The sequence below is a fragment of the Amblyraja radiata genome, chromosome 2 (genome assembly GCF_010909765.2).
Source record: "Amblyraja radiata isolate CabotCenter1 chromosome 2, sAmbRad1.1.pri, whole genome shotgun sequence".
Classification (NCBI taxonomy): domain Eukaryota; kingdom Metazoa; phylum Chordata; class Chondrichthyes; order Rajiformes; family Rajidae; genus Amblyraja; species Amblyraja radiata.
Genome location: NC_045957.1, coordinates 82908858 through 82936511, shown reverse-complemented (window position 1 = coordinate 82936511; position 27654 = coordinate 82908858). Strand labels below are relative to the sequence as shown.

The 27654-nt window shown below is 44.6% G+C and overlaps 1 long non-coding RNA gene across 1 annotated transcript; it reads right to left on the bottom strand.

Annotated features, from left to right (window-relative positions):
* Positions 1-577: 577 nt before the first annotated feature.
* LOC116990968 lies at positions 578-27654 on the bottom strand. Its single transcript, XR_004416675.1, has 3 exons — positions 27447-27654; positions 15034-15044; positions 578-589 (listed from the first exon to the last, which is right to left on the bottom strand). It is a non-coding gene; the product is annotated as an uncharacterized LOC116990968 (long non-coding RNA).

Here is a 27654-nt window from a genome sequence, read left to right as displayed (position 1 = left end):
CTCGGAGCAGGGAGGTTCTGAGGCTATAGTCTTTGGTCCTCCCTAACCCTTTTGCTATGAATGCTAACATACCATTCGCTTTCTTCACTGCCTGCTGCACCTGCATGCCTACTTTCAATCTGAAGAAGGGTTTCGGCCCGAAACGTCGCCTATTTCCTTCGCTCCATAGATGCTGCTGCACCCGCTGAGTTTCTCCAGCATTTTTGTGCACCTCCTGCCTACTTTCAATGACTGGTGTACCATGACACCCAGGTCTCGTTGCATCTCCCCTTTTCCTAATTGGCCACAGTTCAGATAATAGTCTACTTTCCTGTTTTTGCCACCAAAGTGGATAACCTCACATTTATCCACATTATACTGCATCTGCCATGCATTTGCCCACTCACCCAACCTATCCAAGTCACCTTGCAGCCTCCTAGCATCCTCCTCACAGCTAACGCTGCCCCCCATCTTCGTGTCATCCGCAAACCTGGAGATGTTGCATTCAATTCCCTCGTCCAAATCATTAATATATATTGTAAATAGCTGGGGTCCCAGCACTAGTCACTGCCTGCCATTGCGAAAAGAACCCGTTTACTCCTACTCTTTGCTTCCTGTCTGCCAGCCAGTTCTCTATCCACATCAATATTGAACCCCCAATACCGTGTGCTTTAGGTTTGTATACTAATCTCTTATGTGGGACCTTGTCGAAAGCCTTCTGAAAGTCCAGATATAACACATCCATTGATTCTCCCTTATCCACTCTACTAGTTACATCCTCGAAATCTTGTCCAAACTAAAACTATTCAAACATTAAAAACCCTAAATATCTTCTTCTTATCGAGTCCACACACAAGATTAGAAGTTGTTTAGCCAGCTGAATACACTTCTCGGCATCTGCATACAATTGTGTCTGTCTTGTGGATTCTTGTGCTTCTTGTGCGTGGTGGTGGAATGATTGGTGGAAACAGGGTGGCGACGTGAACGCTCTTTCCTTGACCCCACCTTAAATATGAGAAAAGTGAATTTATTTTGTGTAAATTTATTTATTATTTATATTATTTATTATATATTTTTATTTCTATATTGCACTATTACTACGGACTGATGTTAAACTGCATTTCGTTGTACCCATACTTGTATTTATGCAATGACATTAATGTTGAATTGAATTGAATTGAATTGAAGTAAAGAAGTGATAAATAACTTCTGAGTGTTAATGGTAATATAGAGCAAGAAAATTAAAATTGGGTATGAAAAAACATGTTCATTCAGAGTTGCAGATGAAAATCTAGACAAAAGTGTTAATAGAATATCTGAGCAAACAGCTGTGGCCTGAAAGTCTTGACAACTGTTGCTTTATTAGAAACATAGAAAATAGGTGCAAGAGTAGGCCATTCGGCCCTTCCAGCTAGCACCGGCATTGAATATGGCTGATCATCCAAAATCAGTAACTCGTTCTGGCCTTTTCCCCATATCCCTTGATTCCCTTAGCCCTAAGAGCTAAATCTAATTCTCTTGAAAACATCCAGTGAATTGGCCTCCACTGCCTTCTGTGGCAGATAATTCCACAGATTCACAACTCTCTGGGTGAAAACATTTTTCCACATCTCAATGCTAAATGGCCTACCTCTTATTTATAAACTGGTTCTGGACTCCCCCAACATTAAGAACATTTTTCTGCATCTACCCTGTCCAATCCTCTAAGAATTTTATATGTTTCTATAAGGTTCCCTCACATCCTTCTAAATTCCAGCGAATACAAGCCCAGTCGACCCATTCTTTCAACATATGTTAATCCCGCCATCCCGGGAATTAACCTGGTGAACCTATGCTGCACTCCTTCAATAGCAAGAATGTCCTTCTTCAAATTATGAGACCAAAACTGTACACAATACTCCAGGTGCGGTCTCACCAGGGCAATGTACAACTGCAGTAGGACCTACTTGTTCCTCTTGCAATGAAGGCCATTGGCATTCTTCACTGCCTGCTGTACCTGCATGCTTGCTTTCAGTGACTGATGTACAAGTACACCCAGGTCTCGTTGCACCTCTCCTTCTCCTAATCTGACACCATTCAGATAATAATCTGCCTTCCTGTTCTTGCCACCAAAGTGGGATAACCTCACATTTATCCACATTATACTGCATCTGCCATGCTCTGCCCACTCACGCAACCTATCCAAGTCACCCTGCAGCCTCATAGCATCCTTCTCACAGCGCACACTGCCACCCAGCTTTGTGTCATCAGCAAACTTGGAGATGTCACATTTAATTCCCTTGTCTAAATCGTGATTATATATTGTAAACAACTGGGGATCCAGCACCGAGCCTTGCGGCACCCCACTAGTCATTGCCTGCAATTCTGAGAAGGACCCGTTAATTCTTACTCTTTGCTTCCCGTCTGCCAATCAGTTCACTATCCATGTCAATACCCTACCCCCAATATATGTGCTCTAATTTTGCACACCGATCTCTTGTGTGGAACCTTGTCAAAGGCTTTTTGAAAGTCCAGATACACCGCATCCACTGGCTCTTCCTTATCCATTCTACTTGTTACATCCTCAAAAAAATCCAAAAGATTAGTCAAGCATGATTTCCCCTTCATAAATCCATGTTGACTTTGACTGATCCCGTCACTGCTTTCCAAGTACGCTGCTATACAATCTTTAATAATCGACTCCAGCATTTTCCCCACTTCCGATGTAAGGCTAACTGGTCTATAATTCCCCGTTTTCTCTCTCCCTCCTTTCTTAAATTGTGGAGTTACATTGGCTAACCTCCAGTCCACAGGAACTGATCCAGAGTCATAGAGAACATTGGAAAATGATCACCAATGCATCCATGATGTCTAGGGCCACCTCCTTGAGTACTCTGGGATACAGACCATCAAGCCCTGGGGATTTATCGGCCTTCAGTCCCAACAGTTTACCTAACACCATTTTCTGACTAATGTGGATTCCCTTCAGTTCCTCCCTCCCACTAGATCCTCGGTCCCCTAGTATTTCTGGGAGATTGTTTGTGTCTTCCTTAGCGAAGACAGAACCAAAGTTCTCGTTTAACTGTTCTGCCATTTCCTTGTTTCCCATTATAAATTCACCTGTCTTTGACTGTGAGGGATCTCCATTGCCAGTCTATCATAGCCAATTCCCATCTCATACCTTCAAAGTCTCCTTTATTCAAGTTCAGGACCCTGGTGTCTGAATTAACTGTGTCACTCTCCATCCTAATGCAAAAGTCCACCATATTATGATCACTGTTGCCCAAGAGGCCTTGCCCAACAAGATCACTAACTATTCCTTCCTCATTTCACAATACCCAGTTTAGGATGGTCTGCCCTCTAGTTGGTTCCTCTACATATTGGCTTAAAAACCACCCCGTATACATTCAGGAAATCCTCTTCCTCAGTGCTGCTACCAATTTGGTTGGCCCAATCTATATGTAGATTAAAGCCACCCATCTTCTTCTTCTTTTCGTGTCTTTGAAGCTGGTTGACTATATGACAGTTTCCCATTCCTTTACACAGTCCTTTGCGTTTTTGTTGAACACTGCAAGATCCTTTGAGCTGCACTGGTTGGGTAGTAGGGGGCAGACAAGGCAGTGCTGCATTGTATGGTCCTCTTCTCCACATTCACAGGTGGTTTGGCCAGTTTCATAGCCCCATCTGGCCATGGCAGCTTTTGATCGCCCTGTTCCTGTTCTCAGGCGGTTGAGCGTCTTCCACTGGACCCATGTTGCTTCTGAGCCCGGAGGGAGGGCTTCAGAAGGAGGGATACCCATGTCAGTAGGAGGGGGGTCGTCCTCAAGCCTTTTTGTCCATAGTTGGAGTCTGGTTTCTTCCCGTGATGTTATTAGGGGCTGGACATGGCTGAGAAAGCTTCTCCTGGACTTCAGCCGTTGGGCCGGGGGTACACGTCCATAGAGGAGGTGGCGTTCCTCACTGGTGGCCTTGGTCATCTCTACTCGGCTGGCGACTTCCCGTCTCACATCAGCAGGGGCAATGCCAGCGAGGAGGTGCAGGTTGTTTATGTTGGTAGGCTTCAAGCAGCCAGTGATTGAGTGGCAGGTGTTATTCAACGCTGGGTCTAATTTCTTGGCATGACCACCGCTGAACCTTTGCTACATGCATCCCTAATTTCCTGCTTGATGCTATTCCCAACCTCCCTACTGCTGCTTGGTGATCTGTTTACAACTCCAACAAGTGCTTTCTGCCCTTGGCTATTTTGCAGTTCTACCCATACCGATTCAACAGCAAACAAGCTAATGTCTCTCCTTGCTATTGCATTAATCTCCTCTTCCTTTCTGTCTGTCTTTCCTGAATATCGAATACCCCAGCATGTTTAGCTCCCAGCCTTGATCACCCTGGAGCCATGTCTCCGTAATTCCAACTACAGGTATATCACATCCCTTAACTACTAACTTCAAAACTTCAATGTGTTCACCTTATTCCGAATGCTCCTCACATTAAGGCACAAAGCTTTCAGGTTAGTTTTTCTTTTCTCCCTAATACCTTTTGCTTCTGTCCTCCTTTTATGTTCCCCTGTCTCTTTGCATCGGGCCCCATCCCCCTGCCCTGTTAGTTTAAACATGACCTTTCCTTCATTCTCTTTCCCGTTAGCTGAATGGATACGTGTCCACATTGTTGACTCCACATTCTACATGTGAATAGATTATTCATAATATAGGTTGGTCAATTGTTTCAAACCTTTTAATTCTGTTAAATAATTTTTGAACCGATACAATAATTTACAAATGTTTAAGAAGGAACTGCAGATCAAAGGTAGACAAAAATCCTGGAGAAACTCAGCGGGTGATGCTGCATCTATGGAGCGAAGGAAATATTTCCTTCGCTCCATAGATACTGCCTCACCCGCTGAGTTTCTCCCGCATTTTTGTCTACCAATAATTTGCAAGAGTTCTTTCAAAGTCCTCGACAATTATACTGAAAAATTGTTAATATTGTTTCCTTTATAATCTCATGAGCAGTTTGCGCATATAATAATTGGGAACATTATAATAGATTTATTCTTAAATGTTACAACACATTTCTGAACAATAGATACTTACCTGTGATTTGTGCATATTGGTACAACTGTAATAACTTAATGTTTTTTAAGATGCAAAGAGTCTGTGTGAAACAGATGTCAAATGGTGCATTCCAATAATTCTGTAGTTTGTTCAAAAAAGTACAGAACACTCTCTTAATTGTTTAATGTTACAACAACTGTGAAACACGGACTAGAAGGGTCGAGATGGCCTGTTTCCGTGCTGTAATTGTTATATGGTTATATGGTTAACTAATTAGAATATTTAAGATGCCAAATTTCAATAACATTTTGATAAAATATGAATTATTAGTGATATAATGATATATGTTGAAAATGCATCTTCACTGTACATATTCATTATGGTAATTACCATTATTTTTCCTAGTTAAAAGTCATTTATGGTTCTTACTCCATGTGAGTCTTCATGTTAAGGGTATTAGATATCTGGAAGACTTTATTGGAAGTGAGTGATTCAAACTCAGAGACATTTTCCAATATGAAAGTTATTTGCATTTGAATTGGGTGCTAGTTACAAAAGCATGACCGAAATAAAATGTTGTAGTACTGTACATAGCAGTACAGTAAATGTCTTCTGGGATAAGAAGGAGTGACTACAGGGTAACTAACATCAAACCTTTGGTCTGGCTTTCGTCTTTTCCAGGGTGCTGAACTACAATGGGAAGTGGAAGTTAAATATTTTCATTTTAAATGAGCCTACTTCACACCCTGGGTCCTCCATGGTAAAAAAAATTGAACTAAATGGTAATTTCCAGAGATGTAAACTGCAACGTTTATAACATATTTTTTTAAATTGTGCAATTTTTGGGGATTCTTCTAAGAATTTGAGGAAGCTGAGTATGAGGGCTTGCAGTCTGGCCTCTTCCCCTTTCCCCCTCTGTACTGCTTTGGTCATCTGTTCTACATCCTTTATTCAGAACATGGAACAAAGAATATAGAACAGTGCAGCACAGGATTAAGTCCTTACGATAACAATGTCTGTGCTGCACTGTTCTATATTCTTTGTTCCATGTTCTGAATGCTGAACATAAAGACTGACCCTTATCTGCCTGACGTAACCCGTATCCCTTCATTCCCTGATAGAGCAGCAAGTTGTGAAGCTAGATGAAGGAATGTAGTTGGAAGGAGGGGAGGTGGGGAGAAATAGGTTCAAGTCCTGATGGGGCACAGGAAGAGAGGTGGGATGGGGGGGGGATGGGGAGATTTACCCAAAATTGGAGAATTCAATGTTCATAATATGTTTCTACATTTGATATTTCCATCTCGGGAAAACATTTCAGACTGCCCACACTATCTCTGCCTCTCATAATTTTAAATTTCCATGTTGGATTTGTTTAAAATGGATGATCATTTTGAGGTTGGATCGGATTGAAATTCCTAACAGCAATGTACGAGCACCTACATCACGTAGATTTTTCTCATTCCATCTCACCTTCTCAAGAGTTGGAAAGGTGGCTCATTATTACTTTCCCATGGGAAAGTAGGAACGACCATGAAAGGCAGGTACCCTCAAAATGTTTTAAAAGTTTTTGGACAGGAACATGGATAGGATAGGTTGAGAGGGATATTGACCAAACGCAGCAGGTGGGACGTGTAGATGGGGCACGTTGGTCGGCATGGGCAGGTTGGGCCGAAGGGCCTGTCTCCTCGCTGTAAGATTCTATGGCTCTATGAGAATGCTGGCCTTGTGCTTCACGTACTGTATGTGAAAATGTTTGATCTAAAAATGTTCTAGCGATGCAACGCCAGCTACCTGTAGCATAAATCCTACATCACGAAGCATGTTAACAACATTATGGATGGAGACAAGATCATATTTTCTAAAAACAAATTAACAAATGTAAATTAAACAAGTTTCTGTAGAGATTATTAAATGCCAGAGGAATGATATGCTATATTGTTTACTTAATTCGCAATGCTTCCTATTTTACAACAATATTAAAAGTATTTCATTTGCTACAAGGCATTTGCTGAGGTTATGAAAGCTACCAGTGGAATGCAATTCCTCATTCTCTTTTCATAAAAAAATAAAATTAATATGTGCTGCGAATATCTAATTAGCCATGCAGCAATTGTGGGCAGAGAAACATTGCAGATTAATGGACTGCATGATGTTGGATCTGTTTTTTGTTTTAGGAATCTTCCGTGTCATTTATGTTGATGTCATGCTTTTGTGTGTTTACGAGCGTATGTGCCTATGATGCTAATTCGTATTGCACCTGTGGGCTGCACGGTGCCGTAACATTATTGTCAAAATAATCCCAGTATCCCTAATGCAATAACAGCAAAATCTGGTTCCAAAAGTTCAGCTCTACATTTCACAGACAGAACTAATTGAGTGGCTCCTATTGTATCATACAAAAATCATTGATCGACATGCCTGTTAGCACAGCATGAGGCTCAGAAGTGATCTGTACAAAAAGCGGCAAGCTGTGAATGAACTACCTGTTTCCATTATCCTGAGTAAGGCTGTAGACGTAGCACCCAAGACTAAGATGTCACATTCATCGGCATCTGGTTGATCATCCCTACAAATGTGCTCCTAGGTACTTTAGAGTATGAATGACAAGAGTTGGAAGTCTCACCCAAACACGCCATTCGGTAGTCTGAACTACGCCAAGTATATGCATTAAAAATGTGGGCAAATGGTTCATATTTGCATGCTTCAGTGGCCATGTGAAAGCTCACTATGATCAACATTGGCTTCATCAATTCAAGAATCTCTAACATTATAACAAATACTTCAATGTTATCTACCATACAGTCAGCTTATCTCCACATCCAGAAAATCCAGCAGCATACCATATGAAAAGTGCAAAATAGGTTTAGGTTTGATGCTTTCAAAAGAATCTTTCCAAAACAATTTCTATTAATTGGGCCTATAGAAGTGTCTTGACCCAAAACATCATCGTTTCCTTCGCTCCATAGATGCTGCCTCACCCGCTAAGTTTATCCAGCATTTTTATATACCTTCTGTTAATTGGTAAGGTCCATTGTATAGCAAACTAAATTACGTTTTTTTTGTCATTCTGTTTGCAATTTAACATTTAAGTCTCCATTGTAAAACATTGTTTGGAAAAAAATAAATAATTAAGTCCTTTCATTTTCTGAGAGCTTCTTAAACCTACCTTCCAGAAAACAAGGCAAATTATTTTAGGAATATTAATCAGCAATATTCTAGAGTAAAATTCCTTTGTACATCCTCTCTCGGAAACGACAGGATTATGTTCCAGAGAATTGTTACTAATCCAAACATTTTGCAAATTGGATATGCAACCACTCGGCAATATACTTAAATAAACATAATGTAATAAGACGGAACTTCAGATGTTGGGCTGAAGGAGGGTTCTGACCCGAAATGCCACATTTAATTTCTCCAGAGATGCTGCCTGACTCACTGAGTTACTTCAGCAATTTATATCTATCTTATTTAAATAAACATATGGGCCAACGGAGGGTGGTGTGTATTTAACCCAGGCCGTTTAACTCGCCCATTCAGATATGGCCGCAGACCAAGTCCCATACAGCAGGAGATGGCTGCAGCCTCACGGCAGCTGGCAAATCCATCCCACTGGCTTGTTTGTATGTCGGTCATTTGCAACATGGTGAGGGCATGTATATCATTTGAGTGTCAATGTCTGGCTATGAATTTGGATTTCAGTGTCTCTATCGTTGGTGCGTAGATACTGATCCTGCTTGAATTCACATTTTTGCTGCTTGGCCTGGATATAATCCTACCAGTAATTTATTTCTACACCTGTCTATGTGTAGTATGCAATTTTTTAATGTATCTTTGTAATTCTTTGTACTGTTTGATGTGTTATATGGACCTGTGTCTGAAATAAAGCTTTAATAATATGCACATTTTCCCTTAAACCGCATGTGTTTTCTCTGCGTGCTCTGGTTTCCTCCCACATTATAAAGATGTGTGGGTGTGCAGGTCAATTGGCTTCTGCAAATTGTCCCCGGAGTGTAGGATAGAACTAGTGTACGGGGTGATTGTTGGTTGGCGCGGACCCGGTGGGCCAAAGAGCCTGGGTGCACGCTGTATCGCTAAACTAAACTAAACTAAACTAAACTAAACTAAACTAAAGTAAACTAAACTAAACCTGATTTATGGAGTTAAGTGGAACAGAAGGCAGTCAAAGCATCATAATAGAAATATAACTGCACCAGCCTATTCAGCATCCTTTGCTTGCTCCACTATTTAATGGCATAATTGCTCTTTTTTTTAATGCCACTTTCCAGCATTAACCATGTTTTGCACAAATTACTTATAATTTAAATGATACCATGATCTCTGATTTAAAAGTACAGCGGCAACAGTGGTAGAGTTGCTGCCTCACAGTGTAGTCAGAGACATGGGTTTGATCCTGACTACAGTTGCTGTCTGTATGGACCTTCTACATTCTCCCTGTGATCCAGTGGATTTATTCCCACAATCCAAATATATATTTTTCAAAGGTTTGTAGGTTAATTGGCTTCTGTAAATTGCCTCTAGTGTGTAGGATGCAAAACTGGGATAACACAGAAATAGTGTACGACTAATTGTTAGTCAATGCGGACTCGGTGGGCTGAAGGGCCTGTTTCCACGCCGTATCTATAAACTAAACTAAACCAGTATCTGACTTCCACTTGTTCAAAAGGGAACTGCAGATGCTGGAATATCGAAGGTACACACAATTGCTGGGGAAACTCAGCGGGTGCAGCAGCATTTATGGAGCGAAGGAAATAGGCGACGTTTCGGGCCGAAACGTCTGAAGAAGGGTTTCGGCCCGAAACGTCGCCTATTTCCTTCGCTCCATAGATGCTGCTGCACCCGCTGAGTTTCCCCAGCAATTGTGTGTACCTCTGACTTCCACTTTCCTGTTTGGTAAAAAAATTAAAATATTCACTAACCTCTGAATTAATAGATTTCTACTCATCTCTTTGTGTCTCCTTGGGGATCATAAGATCAAAAGGGATTTGTATATTTAAGTACCCTTGTCGCAAAAAGGACTTCAAGTGAGTGGAAAAATGTTTCAGATATGAATAGGTGGATGAATAGATGCTCTTCTTGCTGTTGGGGGCAGGAGAACAAATAGGGAAAAGTACTGAATTGCAGGACGGACTGCAGATATGAGAAATGAGTCAAAAACAGGATTGCTCCTCAATCAAATAGGTACAGATCAGATAAGCTTCAGAATGACATTATTTTGCACTGTACTCTTCCATAATTCTTAGACATGGAAAGAGCGGTGATAATGCATTCCTCTTACATTTTTCAAAACCGAAACTATCAGAGAATGGGATATAGTAATATCTCCATCAGCTTACATGAGCATTTTAAGAAACACTGAAGATAATCGAATAACTTTCTGTTCATTTTTGGTTTTGTTGCCAATGTCTGCAATAAATGGCAGTGCTATGAGCAATATATGTGCTCAAATACCACTGTGATGTGCTGAATGACAGAATCAGCATATCACACCACCGGCTTAAGTAATTTAAAATGATTTCACTTTGAATATGAACCGAACACATTTGTGCAATTTTCATGTCTTCCTTCAATATGTTTTATTAAAACATCAACTTATGAAAATATAATTCCAAACATACAGACCAACTTTGCTTTTCTTGGGTGCAATCATTTCCAGAAAGTTAACAAATTTGCCAATTATTAAGGCTTAATTGAAACTGAAAGAGGGGAAAATGAGCAATAATCACTGCCAAAATGCAGTTTGGTTTCTTGATCTCTCCACTCATTCTCTGCCAAGTTTCCGGTTTGTATTGTTTAGTGTTTCTGAGCTGATCTTCTTTGTTCAAATTCCTGCTTTTTTGTTCCTTCCCATGTGCATCAGATACAAATCCAAATTCACTTTACATTGATGTAAGAAGTGAAGTATAGATGGGGATGTTTACTAAAGGTCTTATCTCAAGCCATCAGCCATCAGGTTTTTATATAAAAGGGCAAATGAATATTAGACTGATTTCAATCCGTATTCATACAGAGCAGAAGGACACAAAGTGTTGGAGTAACTCAGCGAGTCAGGCAGCATCTCTGGAGAACAATCCCTGTTCCAGGCGTACAATGGCCATATCCCCAAACTCTATCTGGTTACATTAATGACCACATTGGTGCTACCTCCTGCACCCATGCAGAACTCATGGACCATCAACTTCACAATCAATTTTCATCCTGCACTCAAATTTACTTGGACCATCTCTGACACATCACTTCTCTTTCTTAATTCCCTCTCCCATCATAAATGAGGCCCTCACACGTGTCTCCTCGGTACCCCGCAGCTCTGCCCTTGCTCCCCCTCACCCTAATCACAACAGAGCCAGAGTCCCACTAGTCATTACCTTCCACCCCATCAGCCCTTGCATACAACACATAATCCTCCGGAATTCCAGCTACCTCCAATGGGATTCCACCACTAGCCACATTTTCCCATCTCCACCCCCTTTCCGCCTTCAGCAGATAGCGTTCCCTCTGCAATTCCATGGTTAACTCATGCCTCCCCACCCAAACCACCCCCTCCCCAGGTACCTTCCCCTGCAACCGCAGAACATGCAACACCTGTCGCTATCCCTCCTCCCTCGACTCTGTCCAGGGACCTCGACAGTCCTTTCAGGTTAGGCAGAGGTTCACTTGCACCTCCTCCAACCTCATCTACTGTATCCGTTGTTCATGATGTGCACTCTTATACATCGACGAGACCAAACGAAGACCGGGCGTTTGTTTCGCGGAACACCTTCGCTCAGCAGCCGCAACCAACCTGATCTCCCGGTTGCCAGACACTTTAATTCTCCTTTCCATTCCTACACTGACATTTCTGTCCTCCATTGTCACAGTGAGGCTAAACGCAAATTGGAGGAACAGCATCTCATATTTCGCTTGGGCAGCTTACAGCCCAGTGGTATCAATATTGATTTCTCTCACTTCATTCCCTCTCTCTCTATCCCTCCCCCACCCAAGTCGCACCAGCTTCTCATTTTCACCCAACAAACAGCTAACAATGGCCTGCTTCCTTTATCATCATTGCTTTATTGCACATCTTTCATTCATTATTCTTTATCTCTCCACATCACCTTCTATATCTCTCGTTTCCCTTATCCCTAACGAGTCTGAAGAAGGATCTCGACCCGAAATGTCACCCATTCTTTCTCTCCAGAGATGCTGCCTGTCTCGCTGAGTCACTCCAGCTTTTTGTGTCTAGCATCGCTGGCGAACATGAATAGGTGACGTTTCATGTAGGGACCCTTCTTCAGACTCTAAACATCACCTATTCATGTTCTCAGAGATGCTGCCTGACCCGCTGAGTTACTTTGTGTCCCTTTTTGTTTACCAGCATCTGCAATTCCTTATTTCTTTATATAGAGCAGGTTTGTTTATTGTTTTCCTAAATAACAAGTGAGATGTCCAATTACATTATGCAAATTCAAGCTATTTCGGGAATTTGCTTTCTAAAATTTCCATCATTGAACAGTCTAAGGAGGAGATGCATTTACTTCTATTGGGGTTCAGTGAAGGGATCCAGGATTTGCTGTGCCTGCATAAATCATGCTCAACATGTCAGTGAGTTCAAAGTGATTAATTGTAACAACTTCAATAGAAAATGTAATAATTTTGATCATTTTTGTTCAAAAATAATTATATGTTGGATCTGTTTAAAACGGTTGTACTTTTCTTTACAAAGTTGAGGATGAAGAAATTGGGATAGAAATCCCGGATACCTCCTCTACCTCAGAGCAATGTGTGAGCACTTTTACTACATAGATGTTCCTCATTCCCATGAGAAGATAGTGACGAGGCTCATTCTCAAGAGTTGGAAAGGCAGCACACAAGAGTTTAGTGTGCAACATTAGAGCACATGGTATTGGGGGTAGGGTATTGACAAGGATAGTGAACTGGTTGGCAGACAGGAAGCAAAGAATAGGAATTAACGGGTCCTTTTGAGAATGGCAGGCAGTGACTTGTGGGGTGCCGCAAGGCTCAGTGCTGGGGCCCCAGTTATTTACAATATATATTAGCATTTTAGACGAGGGAATGTAACATCTCCAAGATGCGTATGACACAAAGCTGGGTGGCAGTGTGAGCTGTGAGAAGGATGCTATGAGGCTGCAGGGTGACTTGGATAGGTTGCGTGAGTGGGCAGATGCATGGCAGATGCAGTATAATGTGGGGTTATCCACTTTGGTGGCAAGAACAGGAAGGCAGATTATTATCTGAATGGTGTCAGATTAGAAGAGGGGAGGTGCAATGAGACCTGGGTGTGCTTGTACCTCACTCACTGAAAATAAGCATGCAGGTACAGCAGGCACTGAAGAAAGCTAATGGCATGTTGGCCTTCATTGCAAAAGGATTTGAGTTTAGGAACAAGGAGGTCCTACTGCAGTTGTACAGGGCCCTGGTGAAACCGCACCTGAAGTATTGTGTGCAGTTTTGGTCTCATAATTTGAGGAAGGACATTATTGCTATTGAGGGAATGCAGCATAGGTTCACAAGGTTAATTCCCGGGATGGCGGGACTAACATATGATGAAAGAATGGGTCGACTGGGCTTGTATCCACTGGAATTAAGAAGGATGAGAGGGGATCTTATAGAAACATATAATTCCTAAAGGATTGGACAGGCTCGATGCAGGAAAAATGTTCCCGATGTTGGAGGAGTCCAGAACCAGGGGTTACAGTTTAAGAATAAGGTGTAAGGCCATTTAGGACTGAGATGAGGAAAAAACTTTTCACCAGAGTCGTAAATCTATGGAATTCTCTGCCACTCCACAGAAGGCAGTGGAGGCCAATTCACTGGATGTTTTCAAGAAAAAGATTTAGCTCTTAGGGCTAAAGGAATCAAGGGATATGGGGAAAAAGCAGGAACGTGTACTGATTCTGGATGATCAGGCATGATCATATTGAATGGTGGTGCTGGCTCGAAGGGCCAAATGGCCTACTCCTGTGCCTGTCTATGATTCTATGTTTCTAAGTTATTACCTTCCAATGGGAAAGTAGGAATGACCGTGAAATGCAGGGACTATTGTATTGTTTAAAAAACATTTAAACAGGTACATAGACAGGATAGGTTTAGAGGAATGTTGGCCAAATGCAGAAAGGTGTGACTCGTGTACATGGAGCATGTTGCAACCAACATGCTCCATGTACACAGAGTCACACCTTTCTGCATGGCCAAGTTGGGCCGAAGGGCCTGTTTCCATACTGTGTGTCTTGGGTCATATGCTAGGATTGTGTTTCATGTATATTAAAATATTTGCTCTAAAATGTTCTGATCTAGTCCTGCATCGCCAGCTACCTGTACCATAAATCCTACATCAAGAAGAATGTCAACAATATTATAGCTGGAGGCAAGCGCTTGGACAATAGACAATTGGTGCAGGAGTAGGCCATTCAGCCGTACGAGCCAGCACCGCCATTCACTGTGATCATGGCTGATCATCCACAGTCAGTACCCCGTTCCTACCTTTTCCCCATATCCCCTGACTCCGCTATCTTTAAGAGTTCTATCTAAAGGGCCTGTCCCACTTGGCCATAATTTACGCGACAGGCCGGTAGTGACTGACGCGCGACGGTCGCGCGCATCATCATGCATCCGCACGGCCGTCTGGAGCGCGTGACGTCATTTGAAGATAGACACAAAATGCAGGAGTAACCCAGCGGGAGCGGCAGCTGAAGAAGAGTCTCGACCCGAAATATCATCCATTCCTTCTCTCCAGAGATGCTGCCGGTCCCGCTGAGTTACTCCTGCATTTTGTATCTATCTCCAAATCGTCTTGGCACCGCTCTGGGAGTAGGAGTGGGGGTGGATCAGGATCTGCAACGGCCGTGAACCCCAGGCCGAGCTCGGCGATCGTTTGGCTGCTTCTGCTGCTGTTGGAGGTGAGACGTTGCGCCGTGCCAGGGTCTTGGGCCTGTCCCATTTTGGCCGTCAGTTACGCGACAGGCCAGTGGCGAAGAAGATTTTGTGCATGACAAAATCCACACTCCTCCACGCCACTCTTCACTCCTCCACACCACTCCATGCATCCGTCCAGCGCTACCCACACGCTACCCACCCGTTAGCAGGTCGCGTAAAGGGCGCACGAATGACGGCCAAGTGGGACAGGCCCTTAACTCTTTCATGAAAGCATCCAGAGAATTGGCCTCCGTTGCCTTCAGAGGCAGAGAATTCCACAGATTCACAATCCTCTGTGTGAAAAAGATTTTCTTCATCTCCGTTCTAAATGGTTTACCCCTTATTCTTAAACTGTGGTCCCTTGTTCTGGACTCCCCCAACATCGGGAACATGTTTCCTGCCTCCAGCGTGTCCAAACCCATAATAATCTTATATGTTTCAATAAGATTCCCTCTCATCCTAAATTCCAGAGAAAACAAGCCAAGCCGCTCCATTTTACCAACATATGACAGTCCCGCCATCCCGGGAATTAACCTCGTGAAATTACGCTGCACTCCCTCAATAGCAGGAATGTCCTTCCTCAAATTGGAGAACAAAACTACACACAATACTCCAGGTGTGGTCTTACCAGGGCCCTGTACAACTACAGAAGGACCTGTTTGCTCCTATACTCAACTCCTCTAATTATGAAGGCCAACATACAATTTGCTTTCTTGACTGCCTGCTGTACCTGCTTGCTTACTTACGGTGACTGATGAACAAGGACCCCCAGATCTCATTGTACTTCCCCATTTCCCAATGATACCATACAGATAATAATCTGTCTTCCTGTTTTTGCCTCCAATGTGGATGACCTCACATTAATCCACATTAAACTGCATCTGCCGTGCATCTGCCCACTCACCCAACCTGTCCAAGTCACCCTGCATCCTCATAGCACCCTCCTCACAGTTCACACCGCCACCTAACTTTGTATCATCTGCAAATTTGCTAATGTTACTTTTAATCCCTTCATCTAAATCATGAATGTACATTGTAAATAGCTGCAGTCCCAGCACCGAGCCTTGCGGTACACCACTAGTCACTGCCTGCCATTCTGAAAGGGATCCGTTAGTCCCTTCTCTTTGTTTCCTGTCTGTCAACCAATTTTCTATCCATGTCAGCACTCCACCCCCAATACCATGTGCCCTAATTTTGCCCACTAATCTCCTATGTGGGACATTATCAAATGCTTTCTGAAAGTCCAGGTACACTACATCCACTGGCTCTCCCTTGTCAATTTTACTAGTTATATCCTCAAAAGTTTTCTGAAGATTAGTCAAGCATGATTTTCCCTTTGTAAATCCATGCTGACTCGGACCAATACTGCGATCTAAAAGTGCGGCTATTTCATCTTTTATGAATCAACCATCAGGCCCTGGGGATTCATCAGCTTTCAGTCCCATCAGTCTACCCAACACCATTTCTTGCCTAATGTGAATTTCCTTCAGTTCCTCCGTCACCCCAGATCCTCTGGCCACTAGTACATCACGGAGATTGCTTGTGTCTTCCTTGGTGAAGATGGATCCAAAGTACCTGTTTAACTCGTCTGCCATTTCCTTGTTCCCTATAATAAATTCACCTGTTTTATTTTTCAAGGGTCCAACTTTAGCCTTAACTATTTTTTTTCCTCTTCATATACCTAAAGAAGCTTTTGCTATCCTCCTTTATATTCTTGGCCAGCTCATCTTCGTACCTCATCTTTTCTCCCCGTATTGCCTTTTTTGTGTTATCTTCTGTTGCTCTTTAAAAGTTTCCCAATCCTCTGGCTTCCCGCTCATCTTTGCTATCTTATACTTCTCTTTTATTTTTATACAGTTGCTGACTTCCCTTGTCAGCCACGGTCGCCCCTTACTCCCCTTGGAATCTTTCTTCCTCTTTGGAATGAGCTGATCCTGTACCTTCTGTATTGTTCCCAGAAATACCTGCCATTGTTGTTCCACTGTCATTATAACTTGCTGGGGTATTTTTCCTGTCAACTTTGGCCAGCTCCTCCTTCATGGCTCCATAGTCCCCTTTGTTCAACTATAATACTGACACCTCCGATATTCCCTTCTCCCTCTCAAATTGTAGATTAAAACTTATCATATTATGGCCACTACCTCCTAATGGCTCTTTTACCTCGAGTTTCTAAAGACTAAAGAATGTAAATTAGACAAGCTTTCTGTAGAAATCATTTAATGGTAGGGGAATTATATGCTAAAATGTCTACTCAATTCGCATTGCTTCCTACATACAATACAATACAGGTGCACAACCTTTTATCCGAAATTCCTAATAACGAAAAGCTCCGAATAGCAGACATTTTTTCGGTCCTTGAAGAAAGGTCCTTGAAGACGTTCACCGAGGGCGGCCCGCAGAGGTGACAGCGGAACCTCCGGTCGGTCCTCGAAGAAAGGGGAACTAAATCCCCATTCATAAAAGAGAAGGTGAGGGTATATTGCGTGGGAGGGTTAATAATTGACAATCTGCTGCTGCCTGCCAGCTGAGTTAAAAAGTTCCCACGGTAGACTCACGATACACAGTGTATCGTGAGTCTTGCGTGGGAACTTTTTAACTCAGCGGGCAGGCAGCAGCATATTGTCACTCCCTTCAGTTTCACCCCACCTACACCCCTCTGCTTCCCGGCCATGTGTGTGACCCCTTCCCTCCCCTCTCCAGCTCCCCGCCCATTGCACCGGCGCGGGGGCTTTGCACTGTCTTCACGTCGGCGATGCCAGCAGGTCAGTGCCAGTCACCGGAGACGTCAGGACCAACGGGACACCGACCCCCAGGCCCACTGCAAGCACGGAGTTCCCAGAGATGCACAGCCAGCAGCAGCCCAGCCCCGCTCCAACTCCAGAAGAACACGGGTTGCGGATTAGGGGCGCAGCTCGGGCTGTGGGTGAACTGCCACTTGACGCTGTAGCGGCCCATCGGGGAGCGGGTTCCTGTTGGTCCTGACGTCTCCGGCCACCCCTCTGGACAGGAGCTGAGAGACGTCAGGACCACCAGAAGCCGCTCCCCGATGGGCCGCTACGGCGACAAGTGGCAGTTCGCCCACAGCCCGAGTTGCGCCCCCTCATTGGGACACCGACCCCCAGGCCCACTGCAAGCACGGAGATCCCAGATCAGCAACTCCAGCCCAGCCCCGCTCCAACTCCAGAGGAACACGCTCCCCGTAGGGGCAGAAGCTGATGGTGTGCAAGGTACGTCTTGTTCTTGGGGTGGCGCAGCTCGGGCTGTGGGCGAACTTCCACTTGTCGCCGTAGCGGCCCATTGGGAAGCGGATTCCTCTGGAGTTGGAGGGGGAGGGGGGTATTGTGCTGTTTGATCGCCCCCTGCTATCCCAGGGACAGGGAGACACAGCGGCTTTTGAGAATGGTGGGCAATCACTCCCAAAGTTCTGCCCACAGTCAGTACACCTCTCCTACACTTGTCTCCCACACTAAGATCATCTCGCAGAGAATGATCCCAGCCTAACCCTCCCTATTCTCTCCTATTCTGCAAGAAAAAACTACATTGAAGACTCACTCGCGATCGAGTAACTGCCGGGATCGAGGCGCAAACTCGCGACCTTGCGGATATGAGCCGAGCACTCTACCACTGAGCCAGCCGTTAAAATCTACGCTAAAAATCTTCCATTCCGAAAGCCGAAAAATTCCGAATTACGAAAAGGGTCTGGTCCCAAGGCTTTCGGATAAAAGGTTGTGCACCTGTACAATACGGTTTTATTTGTCACATTGCACATAAAGTGCAAGTGTAAATGAATTTGTCAGCAGCGGTACAATGATAAAGAACACACAAAAACACAATAAAAACTTAACACAAACATCCACCACAGCATTCATCACTGTGGTGGAAGGCACAAAATTTGGTCAGTCCTCCTCCATTTCCCCCCGTGGTCGGGCCCTCAACCCTCCGCAGCTGCCGCGGCGTGCGTCCAGATGTGCAGACAGGTAAAAGTCCAGGTAAGTCCAGAGTCGGCTCTTCCCCACCGGAGACCGCGGCTTTAGGTAGGTGTAGGCCGCAGGCCGGCGGTCGAAGATTTAAAGTTACCGCCGCAGCCAGAAGCACCGCAGACCACAGGGCCGGCAGTCGAAGCTCCCCTCCAGGGGTGATGGTAAGTCCACACCGGGTCCGCGGTAAAAGTTGGCCGCGGGCCGGCGGTGGTGGCTTCTTCCCCGGGTCCCCCACGAGGGATCCTGGGCTGCAGACGCTGCGCCAGCTGGAGCTCTGCAGACCGCGACTTCAGGCTGCAGGCTGCCATGGGCCAGTGAAACGGAGCGCTCCCCTCCGGCGAGCCCCACCAATACTAACATTACTTTACACCAATACTAACATTGCTTAATTTGCTATTAGGCACTTTAAAACATTTTGAGATTCTGAATGCTGCCAGTGGAATGCAATTTTATTTCGGAGTCACGTGAGTGACTACGTGAAGAACCCCGCCAGGACGCATGCGTGTCATTGCAACAAGTCTCAGCAAGGGGGAACGACGTTCCCCTAGCGGCAAAATTTGAAAGCCAGGAACAGCAGGTAAGGAGACTCTGCGTTCCAGAATTTGAAAGTCGGGAACAGCAGGTAAGAAGACTCTGCGTTCCTTCCACTTACCTTTTAGGTGAAGACATGGACCGGATCCATGAAGGCTGCGGGAGAGCTGGCGGGGGAGAACCGCGGAGTTGCGGACAGCCGGCAGAAACAGCAGCAGCCGACAGCACGGGAATCTTCTGAATTGGAGTCAGCTGTGCCCGACTTCGCTCCCGCTACGGCGAAATCCACTTCTCGGCCGGGCGGGAAAGCGAAGAGAGAGACCCCACGAATGCCGGACTCAGATGAGTCGGACTTTGAGGAGCCGCGAGCGGCCAGTGCCCGTGAGCACCGGGGCCGGTTCGAGCGGACGGGGCAGTACGAGCAGCCGGGAGCGGCTAGTGCCCGAGAGCACTGGAGCCGGTTTGACCGGCTGCATGACGAGGAGCAGCCGCGAGCGGCCAGTGCCCATGAACACGGGGGCCAGTTAGAGCGGTTGCTCCAGGAGATCCTCCAAAGTGGCAGACTCCGGGAGAGGGAGGCTAGCCACAGTGGGCACCCAATAAGCCCCACAGCGGTACCCCTTGCGGGGCTGCATAGTGTCTCCTCCTCGTCAGAGGAGAACACGGAGGATCTGTTCTGGGTAGACTCTGAACGGGTCACAGAACCACATACGCCCAGTAGCCCTGGGGTGAAAGAAGGCATGCTGGATATGGTGAACCAATTCTTCCAGCCAGACCTAACCGGGGAAGACCTGGAGCCCAAAATTGCAGCTAGTGTGGACTATTTGTCTAGTAACAAACTACAGACACAGGCTATGTCTGACGCCATTGCACGGCATTTACCCCCAGGTAACTGCAAGGCATTGCAAGTGCCTAGTGTTAACCAGTGTATCTGGAGACATATGGGGACAGGTATCCGCAATACTGATCTCAAAATCCAAAACGTGCTCAAGGTATTGACGGCGGGAAGTCAATAACGGCAGCAGACGGGGTGGAACGACGTTCACCCGTAGCAACAATTTTAACCTGGACCTGCAGGTAAGAGCTGCGGTCTTTTTATGTTTTTACCATGCTGATTGCAGGTGGAGAAACCAACGGGCTGCGACAAAGCTGGTGGGCTAGATGGGATCAGCTGTGCCCGATGTCGCCTCCACACCGGCCATATCCACTCCACGGAAGGGCAGTAAGGACAAAGCTGGAGAAGGAGGACCGCGGAGCAGCGGGCAGCCAGCAGCAGCCAGCGGCACTCGGATCACCGATAGTGGGATCAGCTGTGCCCGATGTCGCCTCCGCACCGGCCAGATCCATGCGGCCGGGCGGAAAGGCTAGACACAAAACAAACAAGGTCGTGGACTCAGAGGAGTCCGACTTTGAACAACCACGGGCAACCAGCGCCCGAGAGCGCTGGAGCCGGATGGAGCGGTGTATGGAGACTCCGGGAGATGGAGTCGGGTCACTGTGGGCCCTATGATAAACCCACAGCAGTACCTCTTGAAGGGCTGCACAGTGCTACCTCATCAGAGGGGAGCACTGCGGGTCAGTTCTGGGCTGACCTGGAAGAGGGGTCCGCAGAAGGAAAGACAAGTTTGCAGGGGGTGCAGGAACAAGAGAACCTGCGGGGGCCTCCAACGCCAACCAAACCGAAAATCCAGACCCAGCGCGACAACAGCAGCGAAGAACCTACAAAAAGTAAACCTGCCACTGGTAACTATGGAGGTAGCTGGGTCTGGTTCCCTACAATATACAGGGAGCACGGAGATTGGGTGGAGATTACACTCTTTTCTGAATGCATGGAGCATGATAACAACCGATACTTACATCTAAAGCAGTATCCAGGGATATACAATAGAGTTTATACACAAGTACAGCCCTCCAGTTCAACATATACTGAACCGAATGTTCGTGCCTTCTGATAAAGGAAAATCAAAAGCGCAAGCTGAACTGAAGCGGCTTTACATAAAAGGTGTAATTGAGAAAACTCAACATGAACCATTAGAATTCGTGTCTAATATATTTATCAAAAACAAAAAAGATGATGGTTATCGCATCATCATAGATCTGACAAAATAGATACCTTTGTTACTGCTTAACAATTAATTTCCGAAGGTTACTTCAATGGCCAGCATCGATTTAAAAGATGCTTTCTATTCAGTGCCTATACGAGGTGACCACAGATGTTACTTAAAATTCAACTGGATGGGACAACTCTGACAGTATAAAGCACTGCCAAATGGGTTCTCATCAGCCCCAGGCTGTTTCACAAAAATTTGAAACCAGCCCTAGCGTTTCTACGGAAACGTACACACATGGTCATGGCATATTTAGATGACATACTCATTGTGGGCAAAACTTTGGAATTGGCCAAACAAACTGTCACAGCCACAAAAAAGTTATTTGGAAAACTGGGATTCATTTTTCATCCAGTTAAATCTAAACTAACGCCTTCCACTACTATGGACTATCTGGGGTTTCACCATTGACTCAGTTCACCTGTCGGTGACTCTGCCTAAGGGAAAGGCTAGAGATTTAATAGAGGCTTGCAATAACCTCACTGACATCAGCAAACCATCCATCAGATTGGTAGCAAAAGTAATTGGCATAATGATGGCTGCCTTTCCAGCCACACAATTTGGACCTCTACATTACCAAAACTTACAGAGAGCAAAATACAAGCACTCTAAATTATGCAGGTCACTTTGACCGATCTGTGAAACTACCAATCAGGCTAAAATGGAACTAAAATGGTGGATAGATAACATCTGGCTTTGTTCCAATCCAATCATTGTCAGTAACCCTTCCATGGTACTACAAACTGATACCAGTGCACTTGGGTGGGGAGCCACCAATACCAATACCACCGTGGTAGCATACATTGACCACAGGTTGGAAACAAATCGACATCATGTGACAATCTGGCTATACAATTTGGCAATGGTGTATCCAGAGAGATATTTGGATATCAGCCACTTACCTACCAGGAAGACTAAATTCAGTGGCAGACACCAGGTCAGGCAAATTTAATGAAAACACCAAATGGATGTTGAATAAAATAGTATTTGCTGATATCACAGCAAATATGGAACACCAGATATCGATTTATTCGCATCCAGACTTAACCACCAGTTATCAAATTATGTTTCATGGGAACCAGACCCTGGGGCAGCGGCGACAGATGCATTTTCGCTGCATTGGGGGGGGGGGGGGGGGGGGGGGGGGTGGAATTGTTTATTTACGCATTCCCTCCTTTTCCTGCCTCATCAGTCGGGTATTAAGGAAATACAACAAGACTCTGCATCTGGTATTGGTAGTACCCGATTGGCCTACACAACCATGGTTCCCAGTGGTATCAAACATGGTATCAGAGACATGAACATCCCGTCTGTTCTGGAATATCTGGCAGGCCTCCACAATGATGAGGGGCTCAGTTACAGTGCCATCAACTGCGCCAGAAGTGCCCTATCGACTTACCTATGGCAGGGGACAGAGCATTACACAGTTGGGACTCACCCACTGGTACAAAACTTATGAGGGGAATTTTTAATACTATCCCCAAGAACCAGATACTCCCAAATATGGGATGTAAGAATAATCCTGAAGATGCTCAGGAATTGATCTCCAGCTACAGTTCTGTCCCTACACAGACTGACATTAAAACAGTCATGCTAATGGTATTGGTCACGGCACAGAGGATACAGTCACTGCAAAAACTAGACTGGACAACATGACTTCTTCAACAGAATATATTACGTTTCATATTTATGAGTTAGTAAGCAGAACAGAAAGGGATCAGCAGGCCTCAATATACAATTAGGTCATACCCAACAGATGACCATCTGTGTATAGTAAGACATCTGTCGTTATACATGGAGAAAACAAATTTCCTAAGAGGCAATGAAAAGGCACATTTTGGTCAGCCACTAGCAACCACACCAAGAGTGACGGTCCAGACCATCTCAAGATGGCTGAAACAGGTGCTAACACAGGCTGGGGTGGATACTAACATTTTAAAATCTCTTTCCACCAGGGCTGCAGCTACATCGGCAGCAATACAGTTGGATGTACCAATGAACCAAATCCTCAAGGCAGCAGGATGGTCTGGAGGGGAAAACATTCCAATTATTTTATAATAAACCAGTAATGAAACCTGGAACGTTTGCAGAAACAATTTTAAGTTCTGTAAATTAATTTAAACCCATGAAAAGGGGTTATAAATTTGTGTTAACAAATTTTATGATTTCAATGTCGAATTCATGTCCAAATTATGTTAACACAATTCCTCCCACAGTCAAGGCAGACGTGATGCATGGACTCGTTTCCACGGCATGAAATCACAGAGCTTTAAAATCTTCACGTAGTCACTCACGTGACTCCGAAATAAAATAGTAAGATTAAACGAGAACTTACCAGTTTGAAGTTTGATCTGTATTTTATGAGGAGTTACGATGAGGGATTACGTGCCCTCCGTTCCCACCCTGATCATATACTTAACTGGTATCTCTTCTCTAATCTTACTATGTTTAGTCATTACAGTTATCTGTGATTTCACACCGCTGCTTTGAAGAATGACACGCATGCGCCCTGGCGGGGTTCTTCACGTAATCCCTCATCGTAACTCCTCATAAAATACAGATCAAACTTCAAACTGGTAAGTTCTCGTTTAATCTTACTATTCTTCTTTCTCTTTTCACAAATTAAAATAAAACGCATGTGTGCCGGGGATGATAATGAGCCAGGTAGCAATTCTGGGCAAAGAAGCATTTCATTTAAATGGACCTCAACACTTTGGAAATGTTTTTTTTTGCTTTGAAATTTGATGTGTAATTTATGTATAATTTAGATTTGTGTGTGTTTGTGTCAGTGATGCTATTGCAAACAAGATTGTTGTTGGACCTGGTCCTAGGCATACTTGTGCATGTAACTATGAAGTCAACTTGACTTGAGATGAGAAGATTCGAACCAACTATGAGATATGACCAGAATGTGATAATCACAATGCAATCAAGCCTGGTACAAGGCTACAAACCACCCAACCTGTACGGGGAGGTACATGATTATTTCTGTCTGCTTTCACAATCTGTTGTGACTTGTCTAATCTATCAAAATATCAAAACCAGACAAAACCTGTTGGTGCTTGTTGTAAACTGGAATTTCTGACTAAAAGAACTGTTTAAAATTTCATTTAAATTATGTCCAGTACATTTAGTGATCAGTAACAGCGATCCTCGCTGATATAATCACAATGTTCCAGCAGATCATCGCTGATATAATCACAATGTTCTTCAGTCTAGCAAACCCAACTGACTACAGTAGTTCCCCAGTGTCTTGTTATTTGCTACAAATCCAATTTCTTAATTACCTGTTCACTTCTTTCTTGAAACTCAGTAAGGTTTCCCATTCCATGTTTTGAGCCAGCAATCTGCCCCTAGCATGGTTTCAAGAAGCCAACTACTTGTGTTCAAAATCATTTTGTAAAGTGCCTGCCTTTTCATAGCTTAATTCAGGTTGTGAGTGGGATCGAAGCACAAAAAATATCATGCACAAAAGCAATAAAGATCCATTTTCACAATCTGCCTCCAATTTTCCAAATTGATACTCGGCTTTAGGAACATTTAATTAAAACTAAGGATCAGGACGCTTCTTCAGACTGATGGAGTTGGGGGGGAGAAAGCTGCCAAAGAGAGGAAGGTGTAGGGTAAAGCCTGGCACGTGATAGATAGATACAGGTGAGGGGTGTGGGGTGGTGACTGGCAGACGGGTAGAGATGGTGACAAAGGTTAAGACAAAGTGGAATAAAACGAAAAAGTGTATAAAGCTGGAGAGAAAATTTAAGTTTTACATCCAATGAAACAATAACATACACTCACCATGTGGAAAGTATGGGCCAGCGGTGGGTGCCGGAGGTTGGTCGAGGACGAGCCACCGAGAACAAAGAGGGACCTGGAGTGGGGGGGGGGGGGGGCATTGAGAACAAAGAGGGGCCATTGGGACTACATTGAAAGCTTTGTAACTTTGTCAATGCTCTATACATGGTGATTCTTTCCATACTTTGGATATGGTATGCCAAACAAAGAATTTCACTGTGACAAGTCACATATGATAATAAAGTATCAATCATTCTATCAAACAAGGAACTGCAGTTGCTGTTTTACAAGCAGAATACACAAAGTGCTGGAGTAACGCAGCGGGTCGAGCAGCATCCCTTGAGAACATGACAGATTGTAGAGGGTGGGGGGGGGGTCGCACGCTAGAAGAGAGGAGGGAAGGACAAAACGTGGAAAGTAGAAGGTAAACACAGACTAGGGAGGGGGATGGTTGGACAAAGGCCAGAGGTGAGGATTGAAGAGTTGTGAATTGTGAAACCAGTGGAAGAAATGTAGGTGGAGGTGGAAGGGAGAAATAGGTGTGAGTCTAGGTGGGGCACAGGGGAGGGAGAGGGGGTGGGGGAAGAAGAAAGGGGGTGTGACAGTGATGGGGGAGGGGGAGGGGTGGTTGTTAGAGGATAACTGGAATTGGAGAATTCAATGCTCATACTGTTGGCTTATAAGCTACCTGGGCACAGTGGTGCAGTGAAAGAGTTGCTGTTTTATAGCGACGCAGGTTCGATCCTTACTACGGGTGCTGACTGACTGAATTTGTATGTTCTCCCTGTGATCGGGTGAGTTTTCTCCGGGTGCTCCAATTTCCACTCACAGTTTATTGTTACATCCGCTGAGGTACAGTGAAAAGCTTTTGCTGTGTGCTAACCAGTCAGCAGAAAGACAACACATGATTACAACCGAGCCATTTACAGTGCTTATTTACATATGGTCATAGATTAATACTGTGTGGAAACAGGCCCTTCGGCCCAACTCGCCCACACCAGCCAACAATGACCCAGCTACCCTAGTCCCACTTGCCTGCGCTTGGTCCATAACCCTCCAAACATGTCCTATCCATGTATCTGTCCAATTGTTTCTTAACTGATGGGATAGTCCCAGCCTCCACTACATCCTCTGGCAGTTTGTTCCATACACCCACCACCCTCTGTGTGAAAAAGTTACCTCTTGGATTCCTATTAAATCTTTTCCCCTTCACCTTGAACCTATGTCCTCTGGTCCTCGATTCCCCTACTCTGGGTAAAAGACTCTTAGCATTTACCCAATCTATTCCTCTCATGATTTCGTACACTTCTATAAGATCTCCCCTCATCCTCCTGCACTCCATGGAATAGAGACCCAGCCTCCCAAACCTCTCCCTATAACTCACACCCTCTAGTCCTGGCAACATACTCGTAAATTCTTTCTGAACCCTTTCAAGCTTGACATTCCTATAACATGGTGCCCAGAATTGAACATAATATTCTAAATGCGGTCTCACCAACGTCTTATACAACAACGACAAGACCTCCCAACATCTATACTCAATACTCTGACTGATGAAGGCCAAAGTGCCAAAAGCCTTTTTGACCACCTTATCTACCTGTTATCCGATCTTCATGGAACCATGCACTTGTACTCCTAGATCCCTTTGCTCTACAACACTACCCAGAGGCCTACCATTTACTGTGTAGGTCCTGCCCTTGTCCGACATCCCAAAATGCAACACCTCACACTTCTCTGTATTAATTTCCATCAACCATTCCTCCGCCCACCTGGCCAATCGATCCAGATCCTGCTGCAATCATTCACATCCATCTCCACCATCTGCAAAACCACTAACTTTTGTATCATCAACAAATTTGCTAATCTTGCCCTGTATGTTCTCATCCAAACCATTGATGTAGATGACAATCAGTAACGGGCCCAACACAGAACCCTGAGGCACACCACTAGTCACAGGCCTCCAGTCTGAGAAGCAACCTTCCACCATCACCCTCTGCTTCCTTCCATATAGCCAATTTGCTATCCATTCGGCTATCTCTCCTTGGATCCCATGAGATATAACCTTCCAGAGCAGCCTACCATGCGGCACCTTGTTGAACGCCTTTTTGTGCACGTCTTCAAAGAAATCAATCAGTTTTGTGAGACATGACCTCCCACGTACAAAACCATGCTGACTGTCCCTAATCAGCCCTTGCCCATCTAAATGCCTGTATATCCTATCTTTCAGAATACTTTCCAGTAACTCACCAACTACAGATGTTAAGCTCACCGGCCTATAGTTCCCAGCATTTTCCATGTAGCCCTTCT